Source organism: Triturus cristatus, chromosome 2_2, assembly GCF_964204655.1.
Source record: "Triturus cristatus chromosome 2_2, aTriCri1.1, whole genome shotgun sequence".
In the NCBI taxonomy this organism is placed as follows: domain Eukaryota; kingdom Metazoa; phylum Chordata; class Amphibia; order Caudata; family Salamandridae; genus Triturus; species Triturus cristatus.
Window position 1 is genome coordinate 1,137,316,921 of NC_140582.1, and position 18,005 is coordinate 1,137,334,925.

The 18,005-nt window shown below is 47.4% G+C and overlaps 1 long non-coding RNA gene across 1 annotated transcript in view; it reads right to left on the reverse strand.

The window, feature by feature from the left end:
- Positions 1-5,267, reverse strand: part of LOC146863247 (uncharacterized) — a 65,010-nt gene extending 59,743 nt beyond the window's left edge. Inside the window, exon 1 of the long non-coding RNA XR_014978578.1 lies at positions 5,188-5,267. This is a non-coding gene — a long non-coding RNA (uncharacterized LOC146863247). The remainder of the gene's footprint in view (positions 1-5,187) is intronic.
- Between the last annotated feature and the right edge of the window lie 12,738 nt (positions 5,268-18,005).

An 18,005-nucleotide genomic window follows, 5' to 3' on the forward strand; every position in this document is an offset into this window, starting at 1 on the left:
ATAGAATGGGAGTTGATTTATAACATCTTATAAATATAACATCCCATTGGTACAAGATAGAAAGATGGAGTTTAGTATGCATGAACTCAGAATATAAAAAGGCATCTTTTAGTAAAGATGATTTTTATAATGTGTGTTTGAAAATACCACTTTTAGAAAGTGGGTATTTTCTTGCTTAGCCATCCTGTGTGCCTCTCCTGGTTTGTGGATTCACAGTCTGGCTTTGGAGTGACAGGGGCTAGGGATGTGCATTCTCTCAAACTGCCACTGGCGGGGGTTGATGTGTATTCTGCCTTTCCTGAATGAGTCAGGGCTGGGCTGAATAGACCTGGGCTGCATTCAGAGTAGTGGGAGGAGTTTTCACTAGCACCTGAATAAGCCTGGTCTGCATTTAGAGTGGTGGGAGGAGATTTCCTTTGCACCTGAAGAGGCCCAGTCTGTCTTGGACAATGCTGCCTCCTCCTTCTGCCAGGAAGCTGCATCAGAGAGGACAGAACTGGTTTTGGCTGGGCAAAGAGCTTCTGTGCTACCAGAAAACAAAGCAATTTGTGCCATAAAAAGTGGGGCCCAGACCCCAGAACTTCAGATTACTGCTGAACTAAGGAACCTGCCAGCAAGAAGAGTTGGAAAAGCTGTCATGAGAAACTGCCACTTTGCTGCATGCTCTGCTATGTTGGGACCCTGCTTGCTACTTCTGTCTTGGGCAGGGAATGGTCTGGATTGTACTTTCATCAACCTGCTGTTAGAGTTTTCCCCAAGGGCTTGATGTAGAACTTACCTTCTGTTTCTCCAAGGGCTTGAAGTAGAAATTACCTCCTGTTGGAAGTCTCAGGGAGCTAAAAGACTTCAGAGAACTATTTTGGGACTAAGAAGACTGGCAAGAAGAAGAGCTGGAGAAGCCGTAAGGAGGAACTACCACTTTGCTGTGTGCTTTGCTGTGTTGGCCTGCAGTGGCTGCTTCTGTATTGGGCAGTGAAAAGACTGGACGGAACTTTCTGCAACTTCTTTGTGTGAGTTTCTCCAATGGCTTGAGGTAGAGCTTGCCCCCTGTTTAAGAAGTCTCAGGAACAGCAAAGACTTCAAGTTCATCTGCTACCAGCACTGGGGACTGTGTGTTTTGTGCTTCAACAGAAGAAAAAGCAACCCGATGCCGTCAACGACGCCGCTGCGGACTCCGTGTCCTGAAGGCACCGCAGAGGGCTCTGCCATACCTCGCACCTCAACCCTGGTCTCACCGATGATGCCACCTGATGCCACCACTGAGCCGCTGCTTGCACCGTGACCTGTGGGCACCGCACTCTGCACTGCCTCGGTATCGGGGACAACGAAGCTCCCCGCTAACATCGATGTCTCTGCTTTCACCGTGGTTCGAGGGCACCACTCGTAAGTTACATGACGTATAGCCCTCATCCCGCACCACAGCTTTGGCCTACCGACGCCAGTCCCATCGACTCCAGTTTGTCAGCTGACAATAGCACTTCTGCAACGCCGCCGCCGCTGCTTGCACCGTGACCTGCCATCACTGCGACGAGAACCGCATCACTTCGCACCGCAGCCCTGGTCTGACCGGCGCCGCTGGATGACCATTACCAAGCGCTGCTTGGACCGCAACCTGAGGGCACCGCATGCCGCAACGCTGCACTTCGCACCGCAGCCCCAACGCCTGCGGACACCGGCGCTTCCGACTTCAACCGCAAGGAGTTTGATCTGCAATGCGTGTGACTTCAAGGGCCTGGCAACTCATGCACTGACCTCTGGAACCGACGCCTGCAGATGACGGCTCCTCCGGCCGACACCCTACATTTCTAAATGGTACTGTTTTGGGGGTCTTTCCGACACCGTAGCTGGCCCGCGACGCTGCTGTCAGCCAGAACTGTTTGGATTTGTTGTTCACAACACCGTGATGGCCTGGACGGAGCTATCGAATTCAAGGAATTGCATTCTAAGTCTATTTTTGATTCTTGAGAATTCTGAGAACTGTATGGTGGAATTTTATCATTTTTGGTCTTGTTTGCACAGATAAAAATTATAAAATATTGGTTATTTTTCTAAAACTGGTGTGGTGTCCTTTTGTAGTGTGTTCACTGTATTACTGTTGGTTATGTGCAAATGCTTTACACACCGCCTCTGAGATAAGCCTGACTGCTCATGCCAAGCAACCTAGGGGTGAGCAGGGGTTATTTTAGGAGTGTAACTCCCTTGCCCTGACTAGGAAGAAGAATCCCTACTTGGACAAAGGTACCTACCTCTGCCAACTAGAGACACCCATTTCCAACATAAACTTAGACAGAGAGTGAAAGAAATATTCTAGTAACCTTCTTAGGATTGTTAAATTATCAAATCCATCTCTAATATAGTTATTAAAATTAACATCCTATACATATGTGGGAAAATCAAGAGAACACCTAGAAAATTGGGCGAGTTAGAGGTGATCAGTTCTACTTTACAATTCAAACCCAAGTTAATAAGTGTACCGAGGTCCCCTCTGGCATGCCACTGGGAGAGGGAATAGCAGTAACAGCATATGTGACATCACCATCCTGAGCATCCCAGGTCTCTTGACGACAAATTATGTAAAAGATAGACAGCATCTTAGACCATCCCTCAACCAAGATTTGCCTCGGACCCCAGCTGCATTCCAGCTGAACACCCTTAGGTCAGTGGGCCGACTAGGCACCACAGGTATTAACAGACTCCCTGCCTCAGGTGCTCAACCAGTCAGTCAGGGTCCTCAAGCTGGGCCAGGGACGTAAAAAGATTACTGGGCAGGAGACTAGGGGTCTTACTCAGATGAGAAAAACTGGCAGGACCGTCACGCAGCCCAGGCTGTGACCCCGCCTCCACAGAGGCTTGATACTGTGCGACTGGTGGAAAAATCGCAGCGGGAATACTGAAAACTGTTACAAGGAGCATCATTCATTTTGAGAGTATGTAGAATGTGTTCTGCCCACATAGCATTGTGAAAATTTATAATGAGTCAGTCGCCCGGACGCGTTTTCTCAGAGTGCCCTATCCAACCAACTCTATGGACCGTGATGATCTCTTCATATAAAGACTAATCCAGTTTAACCCTGGATGATAGCCAGTGAACAACCTTATTTTTAAGCTGCTGGTAACTCTAAGAAACGTTAGTCTTAAGAGATGGAACACTCACCATTATGAGTACATAGGTAGTAGAAGCAGGAGGCAACTGAATAACATCTGCACAAGGATTCTCATTAACAACGGCTAAGGGGGGCATAACAGCCTGGAGCTAAACATTTGATACCGTGGGACGATAGGTTTTTGCTTTTACTGTCCCTCAGGGTAACCACCTGGGAGGCTACCAGAGTACTATGAGACAGTGAGACATCAGGAATAGAATGACCTAAGATAATACCCAGGGATTCCCACCCTTTCTTGGTTGTGGAAAGGACAGAAGACTGAAAACAGTTAGACTGGCCCTGGGTGTAAACCTTAGCGACTCTAGGAGATGTGTTAGACGTAGAGGCTAGGTTACATAATACATTCTCGACTTGTGAATAAATGAGGCCCATAGTCACCCCCAGCTTCCTCCACCAATTTGTGAACTAAAAGCATCAAGAGCAGATTACATTTTCAAATCCAAATTAAAAAGCTTGATGATCACACAAACCCTTGCAGGTCTTGGAACTCTGAGCAAGATGTCCTTCTTCGCCCCCCTTTCCGAATTCTCCACCTGGTTTGGGCAAGTTTAGCAATGCATAATGTTTAGATTTGGCCCTAGCACCTTCCCTGCTGGCTCTGTCTGGGTTAAACGTTGTCAGGGGCTCAGAAGTCTTCGGATGTGCCACAGCATTTGAAGGACTATGTGGCAGAGGACAACAGTTTGAGGGTGCCTTAAAGGGCGTAATAGTGGGTGAGGTCACAGCTTGTCCTGTAGAAGCACCTACGGAGTGATATTGTGGTACTTTAGAGCCAGCTGATGTTCAACACTCAAAATCTCTTCCGTGAGCACCCCCACTGCATTGTTGAGGAAACAAAATGTAAACTTATTGGTCCTAGGTCTCCTGGCAGACATGTTGGTGGATTCTACTTTCCTCTTCTCCATGACCACTTACCTGGGTGGTGCTCACAGCATGATGACCAAAAGGTCACAAAACCCAACAGGAACCAAGAGAAACAACAATTGTGTCCAGATAAAAGCACTCACCAACTAACCAGTGGCTGCAGTGAAAATGTTAGGGGGATGGATCAGCCTATGATGGGCGCAGAAATGCAGATTTCCTTTTAAGCGCCTGCCTGGCGCTAAAGATGTGCAGGTGCCGCTCCACGCCCAGGGAGATAAATCTGGAGTAAAGCAATGCAGCACCAACTACTGTGTTGCCTTGGTTTGCCCTGGGAAGGCATTTCATGGGAGTTGTGTGGGTGTTGCTAAGCAGCTCCCATGGACTTTGATGCCTTCCTAGATTCACCAGTATTGGTAAACCTAGAAAGGCTGCAAAAAAATACGCCTTCCCAGGGGAGGCATAACGAAGGCAAATATTTGTATTTCTCCTCATTACTTCCTCTTTCTATATGTGCTGTATTTTCTGGCACAAAAACAATGCTAAATGCAAGGAAGGCAGCTGCATTGGCGCTAGGCTGTCAAAAGGGTGCCAGCGCAGGGGAAAAGGCAGGAATGCGCTGAATTGACCACTCGGAAAACACTCATCCAGGCATTAGTGCTGAGCCGCCTGGACTACTGGAATGCCCTTCTAATCTCAGCTATCGAATCATCACTGAGCAGATTACAAGTAGTCCAAAACACCGTGGCTCGCCTGGTTTCAAATGCCCCCCCTCCCCGAACTGTCTCCCACCCTCTCCTACATCAACTGCATTGTCTTCCAGTGCGTAAGCGGATCATATTCAAGATTTGCTGCATTGTGCATAAATTCTTGAATGGCAAAGGTCCAAGCTACCTTGCAGAAAAATTCATTAAAGACGCGCGCAGACAAGACAGAAGCTCCGGTGTTTTGTTAGATCGCCCTTGCTACATTAGACCCTGTATTGAATAAAAAAACTTTTAATCTCTTCAATTTGTTTCTTTTTAAATGTGATATTTGCACTATTTGCTATTTGCACTCGGGGGATACCGATCCCTGCTGTTGCTCACTAGACCCTGCATTGGAAACAAAAACGTTTAAATCATTTTATTTAATTTGTTTTGAAATGTAAGATTTGCACTACCTGCTACTTGTACTTGGGGGGATACCGATCTCTGTTGCTGCTCAGTTGCCCCTCCCCGGTCCACCAGGGTTGCTTTCCCGATTACGTGGAGGGAGGAAAAAGCAACTTCCGGACTTGGGGAATTGGGCGCTCTAGTTTTCATGCTTCCCCCTTCATTTAACCGGATGCCCTGGCATACGTGCAGCGGACGCGCGCAGGCAAGACAGAAGCTCCGGTGTTTTGCTAGATTACGCTTGCTACATTAGACCCTGTATTGAATAACAAAACTTTTAATCTCTTCAATTCGTTTCTTTTTAAATGTGATATTTGCACTATTTGCTATTTGCACTCGGGGGATACCGATCCCTGCTGTTGCTCACTAGACCCTGCATTGGAAACAAAAACGTTTAAATCATTTTATTTAATTTGTTTTGAAATGTAAGATTTGCACTACCTGCTACTTGTACTTGGGGGGATACCGATCTCTGTTGCTGCTCAGTTGCCCCTCCCCGGTCCACCAGGGTTGCTTTCCCGATTGCGTGGAGGGAGGAAAAAGCAACTTCCGGACTTGGGGAATTGGGCGCTCTAGTTTTCATGCTTCCCCCTTCATTTAACCGGATGCCCTGGCATACGTGCAGCGGACGCGCGCAGGCAAGACAGAAGCTCCGGTGTTTTGCTAGATTACGCTTGCTACATTAGACCCTGTATTGAATAACAAAACTTTTAATCTCTTCAATTCGTTTCTTTTTAAATGTGATATTTGCACTATTTGCTATTTGCACTCGGGGGATACCGATCCCTGCTGTTGCTCACTAGACCCTGCATTGGAAACAAAAACGTTTAAATCATTTTATTTTGTTTGTTTTTAAATGTAAGATTTGCACTACCTGCTACTTGTACTTGGGGGGATACCGATCTCTGTTGCTGCTCAGTTACCCCTCCCCGGTCCACCACGGGTGCTGTCCCGATTGCGTGGAGGGAGGAAAAGGCAACTTCCGGACTTGGGGGGTTAGCGCTCTAGTTTTCGCGCTTCCCCCTCCATTTAACCGGATGCCCTGGCATACGCGCAGCGGACGCGCGCAGTGGGCGTGCCTTTGGCGCGCCAAAGGCAAGCCCGTCTGCGCCCGTCCAGGGGCCACAACCCCTGTCTGTTCTGGGGTCGGACCTATTTCCTATAGCCCTCATCTTCTCCATGCGCTTCGCACAGTCGTTACAGAAACCTGTTGGCACTCCATGAATGCACTGAACGGAGACGCGCAATGCCCTTACTAAGATTTTGCTTTCTCACCTCTCATTAAAATGTCCGAATGCCCTGATACCCCTCTCTTTTTAAAAATGTTCTTACTTAACTGCAGATCCTTCTCTAAACACTCCACGGAACTTGCAATGCTGTTGGACGATCTTAAACCTGATGTCCTCTTTCTAACTGAGACATGGCTCCATAATGAGTCCGATCCCACTCTTGTGCAAGCCATTCCTCGTGATTATGCTATAAATCGGATTGATCGGAAGATTGGTAGAGGAGGGGGTATAGCCATTATCTACAAAAATACCTTTCTGTGTCGTATCACCGCAGATCCGTTATTAGACTGCGAGAGTCTGGCATTCTCCTTAGAGATCTCTCCTACTAACACTCTCTCTGGCATCCTAGTTTATCGCCCTCCAGGTAATGCTAGACAATTCTCAATGCACTTCCTTCCGCAGTGGCGGACTTAGCCGTGGGACCAGCTAATTTTACCATACTCTGTGATTTTAATGTACATCTAGATAATTCATCTGATAAAATGGCTATGGAGCTGATTGAGAATTTGTCAGCTCTCCAGCTTATGGAGAAAGTGTAGAAACCAACTCACTCCAAAGGTCCTCTTTTGGACCCAGTCTTTAGTAATTGCGGTGAACTTACTAGCGGACTTCCCATCCCTCTTCCCTGGACTGATCATTTCTTGATCCCGCTAAGGTGGGAAATCCCCGGTCCCGCTTGCTCCCCCAATGTAACTCCGGTGTGTGAGCGAAACTGGTCTAAACTCCCTATTGACCAGTGGAAATCGATCCTGCAAATTAACAGACCATCCTGTGAAGTAAATTCAAATCTGGGGAAAGCGAATAAGAGATTTAACTCCTGGATACAAGGTTCCTTAGATATAGTACGTCCTAAGAAACCTGCTTATATAACCAATAGGATGAAAACTGCGCAATGGTTTACTCATAATTTGAGGGAACTTAAACAGCGTTGCAGACTGCTTGAAAGGAAGTGGAGGTTGGACTACTCTGATATCAGTAAAATGGAATTTAGGGAATCCATTAGATGCTACAAATCGGAAATTAAAACTACCCAAGCAACATTTTACGAACAGAAAATTGAATTAGCTGCTAACTCTCCCAAAGAAAGGTTTAAAATTGCTAGAACCCTCACTAAACTGCCTCAAAAGCCTCCTAGGTTGCATGACGCTTTGACGCACTGCAACACTTTGGCAGAGTTCTTTCAAAAGAAAATTCAAACTATTTATCAGGCTTTTTCGCCCTCTCAATCTACTATTTCCACTACCGCCCCTGCTGAGCTGACTGTAGGGCCTCATACTCCTTTAGCACAATTTCCTCTCCTTGACTCTGCCATGCAGGGTCTAATCATGGCACACATAAAATCGGGTTCTCCCACAGACCCTGCCCCCCCCCCCCCAGGCTCTCACCTTAGTAGCTGACACCATTCGCCCTATAATTTTGGACCTGGTGAATTCTTCTATTTCCTCAGGTTCAGTCCCGTTAGCATGGAAATGTGCTATGGTTAAACCCTTCTAAAAAAAAACAATCTGTATCAGGACAATCTTGCCAATTATCGCCCTATTTCCCTCCTGCCATGGGTGAGTAAGATTCTAAAGAGGCATGTAAACAATACTATGGTAGCCTTTATGGAAACTAATAATTTACTCCACCCTTCCCATACTGGGTTTCGTCCCCAATTGGGTACGGAGACTTCACTCCTTGCGGTGACAAGGAAACAAGAAGGATCTTGGATCAGGGGGGCACTGCGGCCATTATCCTTCTTGACCTCAGCGCCGCTTTCGATACTGTTAATCATACTACCCTGCTCCTCAGGCTTAAGAATGTGGGAGTATCCGGTAAGGCAGTACAGTGGCTTCAATCCTTTCTCAGTAACCGCTCTTTCAGGGTCTTTGAGGGAGATGTGGTTTCTAACCAGTTTCCCCTTAATTGCGGGGTTCCTCAGGGCTCGGCCCTTAGTCCCACGCTTTTCAATATATACCTGAGACCCCTGGCAGAGATCGTCCACCCATTTGGCATAAAAATCATTTCCTATGCGGATGATACCCAGCTTGTGGTGGCACTTAACCACTCAGAAGGGCCATCTAGCACTCTAAGCTGCTGTTTAGAGGAGGTTGCCAAATGGATGGAACGTTCGTGCCTTAAACTTAATGGGGACAAAACGGAGTTTATGCTCCTGGGCAACTCCCCTGTCTTCGATCCAGCATTTCTCTGGCCAGATTGCCTAGGCCCGGCCCCAAATCAAGAGCCTGGGCATCTGGATTGACCACTCCCTTACGTTTAGTCACCAGGCAGCGAAACTCTCTGCAACTTGCTTCGGGCTACTAAGGATGCTTCATAAGATTCTACCCCTTCTTCCTTTCCACACTTGAAGGATCATAGTACAAGCCCTGATCCTTTCTCGCATGGACTATGGAAATGCATTATACTTGGGAGCTCCGCAGTACACCATTAATAAGCTCCAAGTTATTCAGAATTCTGCTGCTCGTAGACTTCTTTAGATTCCCCGTTGGCATTCTGCCAAACAAACATTAAAGAGCTTGCACTGGCTGCCAATCAGGGAAAGGATCCAGTTTAAAGCTATGTGCCTTGTCCATAAAGCCTTCTGGAAGAATGCCCCCCCCCCCATTCTTCAGTCCCTGATCACCCCCTATCACCCGAAGAGAGACCTTCGGTCATCTGTATCTTTTCTTGCCCGTCAACCCAGACTAAGGAGGGCCAGATGTGGGGGCCGTTCCTTCGCGTATAATGGTGCCATTCGTTGGAATGCCCTTCCACTTCAATTACGGAAAGAATCAAATCTTCTATCTTTTCGCAAGATCCTAAAAACCTGGCTGTTTTAGCTTTCTCCTCTGCCTCTGTTCTTTGCCTGTTTTTGTCCGCAGCGCTGGGAGGCCTTCGGGTAGCTATCGCGCTTTATAAATATCATTTCATTTCATTTCATTTCATACCTGCCTTCTAGGTCCCTACGCTCAGGGACTAAGTCTCTGCTCCTTGTTCCCCGTTGCAAAAAATCGCGTCTGGGTAGTAAAGCTTTCTTCCACCTGGCCCCGTTCTACTGGAGCCAACTCCCCATCCATCTTCGACAGTGCCCTGATCACCTACAGTTCATCAGGCTCCTTAAAACTGTACTGTTTTAACCTCTTTCTCATCTCTGGCTGGCTGCAGCCCTCCCGTAGCGCGGAGATACCCCTTGGGGGGTTATTCAGGTGCTTCATAAACTAATAAATATCAAATACGGTGCATTCATGCCCTTTCCCTGTCACGCAGTGCAGCGCAGCAAGGTGACTTGCTGCGCTGCACAGCGCGACAATTTTGTAAATATGACCCAGATTGTATTGGTGGTCAAAATTCAGCTTCTATTTAATAGTTCACTTAAGCACTCAACACAAAGGTTAAAGAGTGTGGAGGTCAACACCAAGTCTTAGGGCATTCCAAAAGATGATGTAGGTGTTAGGAGACAAAAGATGATGTAGGTGTTAAGAGGTAGTTTATTTTCTTCACACATTAAAATTCATCTGTGAGGTTTAATTTGAACCAATCAATGACTTTGTCTTCCAATACTTTTCTGTCAGGGTTGATTGTGTCAAAAGCAGAATATAGTTCAAGCAGCACTATGAGGCAAGTTTTACTTTTATCAAAGAGCTGAAAGAGGTCATCCTCATTCTCAGACGGCTCAACTCTCTACTGTATCCTGACCTAAGCCTGACTAGAAAGGGCAAATGAGATGATGTTTGATAACGCAGTAGTCTCTTCGGTTGACCATACACTTCTCAATAATTTGTGGAACATATGGAAGGCTTGTAGTGGGTGTGAAGTTATGAGTTAAATTGGGACCAGTATCTGATTTTTAGGTTTAGCCTGCACAGCACTTGTGCTGTGCTTGTGAAATCTATTGTTTTTAATATAAATCAAGGGGCTTACATCCTGTCCCCTCACTTTCCTGGCTTTTCATTGGTTCCTGTGCTTGCCACTTAATTTTCCTACATTGCTATTGGCTGTAGCATATGTTTCTGCATTTGCCAATGCTTGTTCTTCATCTGCTTCTCTTATCAGTTTCCCTTTGCCAAAATACTGTTAGCATCCGCTTTGGTGGAACAGTTTTTTTCATAAATTGTTGCCTCTTTCATCTTTTTCGGCTTGTCTGATACTTTAAATTAAATTAGCAGATTTATATAGCCCAATGTATCACCCAGAGAGATTAAGTGATTTACCCAGACACACAGGATGTTGCACCGCCGAGACTCTAACTGGGATCCCCAGCACCCGAGTCAGCAGCTCTGCGTTTTTTGTTTATTTTCAGCCACTCTCCCTTCCCTCCTCTGGCTCACTCCAGCTCGAGCTGTTCCATGCATGCCTGAGAATACATTGAAGTTTGTAAGAGGCAGTTAGTAAAAGCAGGATATCAAGTGATTGAGCAGCTTAGATTTCGCTCATCACCATCGAAATCCTCTTTTCGGAGAGTTTTCTATCAAGGAAACACTTCCCTGTGTACGCACCGCTCCCTGCCCTCCTTCCATGTCCCTTCCTCCCACCTCCCCACGCAGCGTTTCCCTCTATCCTGTGATTGTTTGTTCTCAAATGAATGCTCTGCTCTGGTTTTTAAGTTCATTCTGTAAGGTCTTGATCTGCCTATCTTACTCTATTATACAAGGTGCGCTCTCCTACTCGGAAGTGCTTACTCTACATTGAGGAGCAGAGTTTTCAACACACACACACATTTCATATGCAGTGTTTAAAACATCAAACTTTAGCCAAGAAGAGATGTTTTGGGTGACAGGTCTCCCCATCTTCATTGTATGCACGAATGAATGAATGAATGAATGAATGCCAAGACTTGCGTTGTGCAGCACCACAACTGAAGGACTACGGGGCATATTTACAACAACCGGCGATAATTATCGCAAAGTGCACTTAGCGCTAGTTAGCTACAGAATTAAACGTGACCCCTTCCTCGCAAGTCCCCAACCAATTGCATTAACAGGATAGGATGCTTTGTGTCAATATGACTTTACCATTTATTTCCTTACCAGCCTGCGAAGCTCTCGCCTTTAATATCAGATTAACTAATCATTTCTCGTTTAAAGGTATTCTCATTTACAGACCCCCTGGGGCCAAACATTTGTTTTTTCCCACGCTAGGAACCCTTGTGGAAGGTGCGCTTCTGGGGAATTCACACACCATACTAGGAGATTTCAATTTCTACCTAGAGCAGGCCGACGAGCCTGATACGGCTCGGCTTTTAAATTTCATGGAAACAGCTGAGCTGGTACAGCACGTAAGTGGCCCCTCGCATCTTGCTGGACACACGCTCGACGGGGTTTTTTCTAACACACCCGAGCTATCCTTCGCAGCTTTATTACCGTTGGCCTGGTCAGACCACGCGGGAGTCTGCTTTAATCTTAGGCCAACACCCCATATAGCCAATGAGCAGCACCATACTAATCGGAAAGAAGTCATAGCGTGGAATAGGGTGAATTCGGAGACGCTATCAAAGGCCCTTACCACCGCTTCCATACCCATTTCCAGTAATACGGAGGAGGCTGCATTGACCTACACCAAATGGCTCACGCAGGCCTGCGCTGACCTCGCTCCCCCTAGACAAGTCACTTTTAAAAGGTCGGTGCCATCAGCCCCCTGGTACTCGAGCGATCTCAAATTGCAAAACTGTACTTGTAAAAGATTGGAGCGCAACTGGAGGAGGGATTACACTATTGAGGAAAAAGGGCTATATTTGGCAAGCTTAGCAACTTACAAACGCATGCTACGAGAAGCAAAACAAAAATTTTACGCGGCCCAGATTTTAACAGCTAAAAATTCTTCGAAAGAGCTGTTTTCCACCATCACCAAGATAACCACAGTGGTATCGGCCCCTATCTCATCTAGTACAGAGCTTTGCGAAAAAATTGCATAGTTTTTCGCTACTAAAGTTAACAACATTTTTTCCAACCTCAGCGACTCTATCAGATTTGAACAGGAGTTCGAGCAAGGGATCTCTGAGGGGGCCATGTCATCGGTCACCCTGGAGGCGTTCAGTCCTCTTACCCTGCAAGACACTCTGGATCTGCTGGCTAAAGCCAACTCGGGGTCCCCGCTGGACCCATGCCCGCTGAGGATCATTAAACTGGCACCGGTGCCTATAGCTAGCCACCTAACGCCCATTTTTAACGGCATGTTTCAAGAAGGAACTTTTCCTAAAGTCTGGAAGGAGGCCTCCATTCTTCCTCTGTTGAAGAAACCCAGTTTGGATCCTTCGGATCCAAACAATTTTCGACCCATTTCCCGTCTCCCACTTCCGGCCAAACTAGTGGAAAGGGCAATGAATCTACAACTCACAGCTTTTGTGAAGAAATCCTCTGTGCTGGATGCTTCCCAGCACGGGTTCAGGGAGGGGCACAGTACCGAATCTGCTCTGATTGCGGCCACAGAACAGATCAGGTCAGCAGTGGACCAAGGTGGCAGAGCAGCCTTGATTCTTCTAGATCTATCGGCCGCTTTCGATACGGTCCACCACGGACTGTTGATGGACCGAGTGAGGATAGGGGGTGTCCAGCAAAAAGCATGGGAACTGCTGAACTCCTTTCTTTCCGAAAGGAGTCAAACAGTAGCCTTGGGAAATTTCTCATCCCGTCCTTTTTCTCTGCCTTGTGGGGTCCCGCAGGGGTCCTCACTAAGTCCCACACTATTTAACGTCTATGTAGCCTCTCTCGTTCCCATCATCAGAAGCCACGGTTTTAGTGTCACCTCGTATGCGGATGACACGCAGATCGTTGTGTCTCTATACCCCTGACGTGAATTGGGAATGGATCAAAATTTCCAGGCCTGTATGTCGGAAGTGGCCCGCTGGATGGCTAGCAACTGCCTTAGGCTAAACTCTAATAAAACCGAGGTAATGCTGTTCGGGAATAACCCCAGCTTCTGGACCCCATTATGGTGGCCTCAGGGATTGGGGGCCCTTCCCAGCCCGGTCAACAAAGTTAAAAATCTCGGGATGGTGCTGGATGACAAACTCACCATGGCACTACAGGTCAAGGCAGTGGCTTCCAAAACAGGCTTCATTTTAAGAATGTTGAGAAAGATCCTGTTTCTGCTTCCTTATGAAAGCCGACAAACGGTGGTCACGGCCCTTGTAACTTCCAGGCTTGACTACTGCAATAGTCTGTATCTGAATATACAGGAAAATTTGCTGCACAGACTGCAGCTGTTGCAGAATGCGGCTGCTAGACTACTAACTTGCATCCCGAAATTTTCACCCATATCCAAGGCCATCCGCAACCTACACTGGTTGCCAATTCGAAGCAGAGTCCAGTTTAAGTCTCTGGGCCTGGTGTTCAAGGCCCTGAATGGAGAAGGCGCTGAATACCTCACTAAACGACTCACTAGGTACGTTCCTGCTCGGCGCCTTCGTTCAGCGGAAGCCAGTCTTGTTATGGTTCCAGTCATAAAAAAAGCACGTTGGGGAGGCCGCAGCTTCTCCTACGGGGCAGCCAGGCTTTGGAACAAATTGCCATTCCACCTGAGACGCATGGAGAAACTATTGCATTTCAGGAAAGCATTAAAAACCTGGCTGTTTCAGTAATTAATTCTGGCTTAAGGATCATGGAGTTGTGGACAGCGCCAGGACACCTACTTGGTAATCGTGCGCTTTATAAATCACCATAACATAACATTTATGTTGACAGGGCGCTATGTTCCCTGGCGACCTCACATACACTGCACCATAAGTAAAGCAGCAGCAAGGGGGAAAAGGCAGAACTCACGGAGTTGTACCTCAACCCGAGGGCATGCCGGAATATCAATCAATCGTCGCCAGACCCCTCTAACTTTTACCAGAAATGTGAACCAAACAACCCCCGCGCCAGCTGGCCTCTGATCCTATTAAGACCCACGCTGTCTCTGTTCTTCTAGGTAGCAAAAGACGGTTGTTTACTACCCAAAAGAAAATGAAAATGTTTGACAACCCCAGGAACTTGTACTCCAATCCCTTGCGCACCACCGGGGCGTCAAAATGAGTTAATTCAACTTCTGGCAAACAAACCTGTCCCCAATAAACCCTTGGCCGGACATGAACTGTCACCATGCCAGTATTCCCAAACACCCGAGCCTAGGGTGATGGCACCCGGCCTCCAGAAGTGAAACCCTGCCCTGAGCTTACTGATTACAGATAGTACAGGCTGCACAGACGCCACCGGAATCGGACCTAGCGTGGGTGACCCAACCTGTCTTTACCGGTACTGAGTGCAGCGCACTAGTGGGCAAAGTCTCCATCGATTGCCCTATGGCATCGCCATAACTGGGCATTGAACCTGCGGTGGTGCAGGGTTCGTGCCTACTGCCACTCAAGCTATAATAAACAAACCCGCAGGAGTGGGGACTGAGTATGCACCCGTCTGTGAGCACACACCGGCTTGGCCTTTCCGGACCCCACAGGCAGACCGGGGGAGAGGGGTGGAAGCGAGGTACCCAATGCAACCGCCCAGCTCGGTGCCCCGCTCCCTCCCAACAGTCAGGCCCCCCGCCATTCAAGTCAAAACGAAAGCAATTCAAACTGCGTTATCTGCACATACAGCGCCGCTTGGCTTTCAGTGCTGTAGTAACATCCGTTCATAGAGTGCCAATATCTGCTCATGCTGCACTGCTTGGCCTTCAGTGCTGTAATATCAGTTCATAGCGTGCCGATATCTGCTCCTACAGTGCAGCTTGGCCTTCAGTGCAGTAGTATCATCAGTTCATCGAGCTCCGATATCTGTTCAGACAGCGATGCCTGGTATTCAGTGCTGTAGTAATATCAGTTCATAGAGCGCCAATATATGTTCAGACAGCGCTGCTTGGCATTAGGCGCTAGCGTAATATATGTTCTGTAGAAACAGCTGGAGCACCAAAGGCACCAGGCCCCTGGGACCACCCGTAAGAGACGCTGTGCTGAAAACCCGAGGGAGCTGCCGCAAACCCTCCCCCCCCCAAGAGGTGGCTCGCGGGCATGCCCGTGCCACCCTGCCCTGCCCTGGGTGGGGGGGGGGGGGGTCTAGGGCCCATATGATGTGCACTCACCGTGCCACAGATCGGCAGCTCCCATGGAACACGTCTAAACGGCTTCAGGGTGAGGGACAAAGAGGCCGCCAGGTGGGCGGGGGAGGAACTTATACCTCTCCCCTTTCCCCACCTCGGCCAGAAGTGACGAGCGGGACCGCAAATGGGTCTCCAGACACTAGATCTGTGACACTAAAGGGGCCGCCCTCTTATGAGGGTCCCCTGCGGGGACGTCGTCAGTCAGCCCACATAAGTGAGGTGCAGGGATGAGGGTGGGAGCAATGGAAGGGATTAGCAATACGAGGGAGGTGCTGGGGCGGGAGCAGTAACACCGACAGCAGGAGGTGGGCGTCGGTAAGCAACACGACGGAGATCCAGAGGAGGAAGACATGGTGCTGCAATGGGCATACTGCAGAGGTCAGAGATCCCACATGTTTGTCCAGCAAACATGCCAATTTCAAGCATGGAGGAATTACTTCAGTCAGTGTTTATCAATCTCACCCGTCATTCAGTGTATGTGTGCTCCAAGCATCCGTTTGTGGCAACACAGGTCTCCCTGGCAGGAGAGGTGCAGCTGGGTGGCATCCGACTCACTTTACAGCATGAGCACATCCAGCAAACATGATAAGTACGTGTATGTGTGTGTGTGTGTGTGTGTACACACATTAAACTGCAGTGGATGCCAACAGTTTATGCCAGTATTCTCACCCACAGGCATGCACTCACGTACGGGTGACAAACATACACACAGGCCGCCTGGTGCCGACAGAATGTGAGACGGGCTGGGGTGGAGTGCATACATCCCCACCAGCAGTCAGCAGATGTAGCAACGCAAACTAGTCTGACAAAACCAATCAGTGCCGTTTTCAACTTTTGCTCGATAAAGTCAACTCATGTTATGCACATAGGCATACACAAAGCTTACATTGAAACATGGTAGAACATATACAAACATGCATCTTTGCACGTTTAATTCTGTACAGCCGAACAACCTGCAGAACACTTCAGGTATACTAACTACATGTCAGCTGGCAGTCAGGTTGCAGGCCAGCCTGTCAATATGGGGCGTAACAGCATCGGGTGAGCCACCTTTTGCGGTGCGCGACGTTAGAAAGGCCCTGGCAGTTATTAGGTTTTTTGGAATTGATGTAGCGTTTAAAAGGTTGAAAATTGTAGGGGTGCGTTATATTCACTGTTAGTTGGCACCCGCATATAATCAAATGTGTATTCAGGTATTTTGTGTGCAAAATGCTTAAGAAATGTATAAGGTATCGATTTAATTTAGAAGTGTTAGCAATGTATGAACATATTATGAATGTTAGAGAAATGCATAGAGTTTAGTTTATATGAACGTACTGTGAAGTTAACGTGTAACCTTGAAAACGTTCATGTAGATTGCCTAAAACATACATGAAAGGGAAGACGTAAATGTCAATAGTGTGATTTAGACATGTTTGTGTAACCAAAGTAGTGGCCAGAATTCACATATATCGTTAAGGAGAAAGGCCTGTTATTTTCTTATGTTAGCCGAGGGCAGTAGGCCAGAAGGATTTATTCCAGTAGAGGTTTTAGGCTGTAGTAAATTGCAAAGTTAAAAGATGTGAAGTATGTCTGCATTTCATGATCTCACTCCAGGTGCAAGGACAGTTGCTTCGTTAGTAGAGAAGTTCTTTGTTCACGAATTGACTTATGTAGTTAAAGCCAGACATGGGAGTGCATTGGAATGTGCCAATCGTAACTCCTAGTGCGAACGGTGTCTGGGACTCAAGGCCAAGCTGATGGACGATGGAACTGGACAGCGCTCAATGGAAAATTACTGAAAGACGACCCGGCTGGAGAGGAGGTGCGAAAGGGCGTGTTCTGGGATTTGGGGTTCTGTATTAGGGAAAGCGCCCCGAGGGTGGAGGCAGAACAGAGCAGCCCAGAACAGAGAAGAGTTAGGCGAGGAGCTAGAGGGGGCATTTTTATAGATTAAGCTCTCTAAGTGAAGACTTCTTAGGAAGTTTCACTCTGACACCTTTTCTCGATTGGAGGGTCTCAAGGGATTGCTAAGTAGGGATGACATCTAGCACAGAGCAGGGACAGAGATGGTATGGTCCAGTGTCCCTAATATCGACATTGGGTTGGTAGTTTTCTACCTCATGCTTTTAGAAATTGTGCTTTTAGTTATTTTTAGTCGTATGCGGATTCTTCGTAGAGTAGCATTTGTGTTAGTGCCTATGTACTTGTTGTGCCTCGTATTGAGGAGTTTGTATCTTCAAATTTTTATGCTGATAATAAAAGCCAGAGAGCCAAGAGATTAAGTCTCGAGTCCTTGATTATGACAAATTGCGGACAGCATTTTCCGATAATTGTGTTTTTCCCTCCACACTATTGGGCAAGTAAAAAGTTCCATCCGACCAGAGTGGGTTCTTGTAGGTAATTGATGGATACGAAAATGGGCCGGAGCAGTTGGTAGCAGAGACGGATGGTTACTTCCGATAGCGAGGGACGATTAGATTAGATAAGGATAAGTGATCCTTGAGGCACAT